Source organism: Triturus cristatus, chromosome 3_2 (assembly GCF_964204655.1).
Source record: "Triturus cristatus chromosome 3_2, aTriCri1.1, whole genome shotgun sequence".
Classification (NCBI taxonomy): Eukaryota; Metazoa; Chordata; class Amphibia; order Caudata; family Salamandridae; genus Triturus; species Triturus cristatus.
Window position 1 is genome coordinate 983,701,472 of NC_140584.1, and position 5,211 is coordinate 983,706,682.

Genomic DNA, 5,211 nt, shown 5'->3' on the forward strand with positions numbered 1-5,211 from the left:
ATACTTGTCATTTGTTAATTTGCGAAGTTGGTCTTTTAGCAGGCCATTCAACCTCTCCACAAGACCCGAGGCCTGTGGATAATATGGAATATGAAATATCCATTCAATATTGTTTTCCACACAGAATTCCTGTACCAATCTTCCACGAAAATGGGATGCATTATCAGATTGAATTTGGCATGGCACACCATAATACATCATAATCAATTCCAATGTTTTAATAGTATTCAATTGGGTAGCTTGCTTACAGGGAAGGGCCACCAACAGGCCACTGTATGTATCAACAATGGTGCAAACATATTGACAATTCCTACTCATAGGAAGTGGACCAATGTAATCAATCTGCCAAATTTGAGCGGGCAATTTCCCGCGATGTAAATGACCTTTAACAATTTGGGGCACTTTGCGCTGCCTGATATGCTGACAAATGGGACAATGTAGAATAACATTTTTAATTAAATCTAGGGGAATATAAATTCCTCGATCAGCAGCCCACCTGCTAGTGGCTTTCTCTCCAAAGTGTCCTGCTTTCTGGTGGGCCCATTTCGCCAATCCCGCAATATCAGAATCTTGCGTGTCCACCACTGCCTCAGCAATTTTAGATTTCTCATCTGCAATATTATGAAAGAATTTGTCAAGAGAGTCTATCGGGGTATGAGCATCCACATGGAAGATTGTAACAGTACTCTGTGGGAGCATTTCCCAAATCTCCTGCCATAATTCTTTTCCCCACAATTCCTTAGAATGGATTTTCCAACTATGGGAATGCCAAGTCGGTAACCAAACTGCCAGTCCATTGGCAGTAGACCAAGAATCGGTAAAAATATGACATGTGCCAGGTAACTCTTGTTTCAGAACTTGATAAACAGCATAGAGTTCAGCAAATTGACTGCTCTTACCCTCACCAGTTGTACTCAGCAATTTTTGTGTGATCGGATTATAGGACACTGCCTTCCAATGCCGTTTCGTCCCTATGAACCTTGCTGAACCATCCGTAAACCAGACATGGTTTCTGTCCTCTGCGGACAAATCATCAAAAGGTTTACCCCACTTAACAGGAGACTCCTGTACTAAAGGTACGGAACATTCACTCTCAGTTTCAGTTGATGGCGCCCGTGCCACCTGCTCATGCAAAGATGCAACTCCTTTTTGTCCCACACGTGCCCTGTCTTGTATATACCATTTCCATTTAATCACACTCGCCTCTTGGGCGTGTCCTATCCGGTGAGTTTTTGGCGAACTCATAACCCACTGCATGTTAGGAATTTCAGGTCGCAAAACTATATCATGTCCCAAAGTCAATTGCTCGGTATCCACCAGAGCCCAATAACATGCAAGTAACTGTTTCTCAAAAGGTGTATAGCGCTCACCAGCATCAGGTAACTTTTTGGTCCAGAAACCTAACGGTACTCTACTCTTGCCTTGTTTCTGCCACAAACTCCAATTCGCATAAAGGCCTTGTACAGACACATTCAAATCCACATCACCATCACATACAGGCCACAAATCCAGAGCATGCTGAATTGCTTCTTTTGCCAGACTGAGCGCATCTTGCTGTGGTTTACCCCATTCAAATGCATTCTTTTTACGAGTGACCTGGTACAAAGGGGCCAATATTTGACTCAAATGAGGAATATGCTGGCGCCAAAATCCAAACAAACCAATGAAGCTTTGGGCTTCTTTCCTATTTCTCGGAACTGCAAAATCAAGAATTTTCTGTTTAACCTGAGGGATCACTTCTCGGTGCCCTTCATGCCAATTAATACCCAAAAATTTCACAGCCTGGGACGGACCTTGTAATTTATCCGGGTTGATTTCCCAACCTTTCTCACGCAAGCACTCAATGACTCTATCCAATTGGGTCTGAACTTCCTCTTGTGATTCACCTTGGATCAAAATATCATCAATATAGTGACATATCTGAATTTGTGGATGAACTGGTACCTCAGCCAGATGCTCTGCCACCAGCCGGTGACATATCGTAGGACTATGCACATAGCCCTGAGGAAGACTTCTAAACGTCATCTGACACCCGTTCCACGTAAAACTGAATTGTTCCTGACACTCAGGGGCAATCGGAATCGAAAAGAAAGCATTAGCAATATCAATGGACGCATACCATGTACCTGGATGTTTCTGGATTCTTTCAATTAGGGTAATAACATCCGGTACTGCAACAGTCAAAGAGGGTGTGTGTCTATTCAATTCTCGATAATCAACAGTCATGCGCCAAGAATTATCACTCTTACGTACAGGCCAAACAGGATTATTCCAAGCAGAAGTAACTGGGGTTATAACTCCTGCATCCACCAACTCCTGAATAGTGGTACTAATCTCTTCATGACCACCTGGAATACGATACTGCTTCTGACGAACCACTTTTGTCGCCTGAGGAACTTTTATGGGTGGCATTCTTAAACGACCAACCCGTACAGGCCTGGACGATATATAATGTTTAGTTCCAAATTGGTAACATCCATCATCTAAGTGCAAAGTCATTCCTTTCAAAATATCAATTCCAATTATGAATTCTAGGAGTGGCACCACTAATACAGAGTATTCTTTTCTAGGAATTCTACCTATTCTCATTTCAAGTAAGGTTTGAACTGCGGGAGTTTCCTTTCCACCTAATCCGGTAATTGTAAAAGGCTGACCTTTAAACTTCTTTGATTTTCCATGAATAAGAGTGGCCTCCGCTCCTGTATCTACCAATGCTCGGGCCCTTTGGATATTACGATGTCTCCAATAAATATCAATATCTACATAGGGTCTATTATCTCTGTGAGCCCATCTGTGTACTGGAGCTTGACCTATTTCCTAGTCCTTTTTATTGTGTTCTGTGTACCAGGATAAATCAGGATAAAGACTCTCACGGTTCCTAGGTATCGATACCTCCTGTTCATATCCATCTCCATTACGAAATGGATTACTGTTCCCTGCATTGTACTGCGGGTTTCGATCGGCCAATATGTGTCGATCCTCTCTCCTTCTCAACTCAGGGGATTGATCCCTATCATCTCTACGTCTGCTGTTAACATAATCATCTCTCCCCCTCTCTCTTTCCCCCTCTCTCTCCCTGTCTCTCTCACGACGGGGGGACAAATCACGCGCATAACGTCGATCATCACGACGATCAGAGCGCCCACGGCGGTCGTCATCACCGCTACCGTCAGAAAAACCACGATCACACTCAGTTGTCCGAACACGCCGGGCACCCTCCTTTCGATCCAAGCCACGTTTGCGAAACATTTCCCACAAACGAGAAGTAGTCTCACCATCAATGTCCTCCTTACGCACACCACCAGCCAGAAGAGCAAGAAACATATCACGTCTAGTAAATTTATTTTCACCAGGAGTACGAGTGTCAGGCCGGGACTGCCGTTCAGGTTTAAACCACTCACCCAACTCACCGAGTTGGCGTACCGATTCCAGCACCACAGATAACATGTTACCAGTCTGATTAATCAATAAAGTCATCATGACCTGCTTATAAGCAACAGGGGAAGAACGAATAATACGATTCCGCACAGAAGATGTCAAGAAAGCATCAAGCAACCGGTCAGCAGTATTCAGAAAAATTGCCGTTTTCATCACCTCCTCTTTGAGACGTTGCGCAGCATCGCGCAAAGTATACCACGGTTTGTCATTCACAGGCCAGTCAGACTCAGTAGGATATTTTTGATTACAACCCTCAGTCGCCAATTGAAGCAAAGAAATTTGACCACCACCATTAAAGTTACGAAAATGATCCTGTACAGTAGAATCCGAACTCAAGGAACAAAACTTCAAACAATCGCCAGCATCCAACATAATGCCAGCAGCGCCCAGTTCATAAAGGCGCACCATCCATGCGAGCAAGGGCTCACCAACTCGTTGCCGAAATCGCTGCAAAATATCACTAATTTCTTGTTGAGTAAAATCCTCCAAAGAGTCTAAAGCAATACCGTTCGGAGCACCGGGAGCCTGCTGCACCTTCCGTCGAAAAACTGGATGCGCCGAGACCGCGGGATGAGCATCACAAGGAGCTCGATCAGTACACGTAGAGGATCAATCAGTGGAAGAAGCGTCGACCCCGCTCGAAGGACGAGCGCAATCACGGGGTGCACCATCAGAGGCGCAAGAAGCAGATTTACAAGCACGGCCGGAGCGAGAGGACTCGCGCTTGGCAGACTCCTCACCCGAGGAAGGAGAATCACTCGAGTTCCAGATATTACCATCCCATTCATCAGGATTCCAATCCAGTCCGGCTTTCGCCACGACCAGACGCACCTTCCGCGTCGAAACCCGACCACGCCGATTCTTGTATTTATAAAGAGCAATTCGCACAGCCGCTCTCTCGGCAATAGTTTGGTACGTCTCAAGTTTGTCAGCAAGCAACTTATTTTGACACCGTAACAAAGTATGAGCATTCTGAATCTCAACAAAGTTCGCTTCCAAATCCTTATGCAAGTTCTGCAACTTCAACAACCTCTCATGGAGAAGCCTGTACGCAGACAGAACAATCCAACCTCTGCGCCCTAAAACGGGAAGCTCATCACCCTTAGATACCGGCGCCTTCTGTAAGCAAGTAATCACATTAGCCGGCTCCGCCAGCTCCAAAAAAGAATTCCAATTCTCACTCAAACCAGTAGAATCAGCCCACTCACGGGCTAAGGCTTCATAAGGCGTTGAATCCCAACCGGGAATATCAACGGGCAACTTAAAAGTAGATTTCGACTTTCTAGAAAACATTTTTGAAAAGAAAGAAAAAGAAAAAAAGAAAAAGAAGAAAGAGAAAAGAAAATTATACGCAGGTAGATACAAATAATATACAAACAAAACCACGCACGCGCCAAAGGCAAACACAATACAACCACAACGCACACAGGTTTCGTAAACGGTTCGTGACGCCAAATGTTCTGCTTGGGTTTTCGGATCAGATAGAACCCGCTCATCAGAGCCTCACTAACCCAGCCAGAACGTTACCCCCTCCCTAGAACCTGTTTACAATCCTACAACCACATATATCTATCACCTAAGGACAGGGGATTCCTACTATGCATACCAAGATCTCATAAGTGGCGGCCTCGCGGTCCCATACGAACCCAGACCTCTCTGCCCATACGACAGTATCACAAGTGGCGGCCTCGCGGTCCCATACGAACCCAGACCTCTCTACCCAGACGGCAGTCTCAGCACAATCGGCGGCCTCGCGATCCCATACGGATCCAG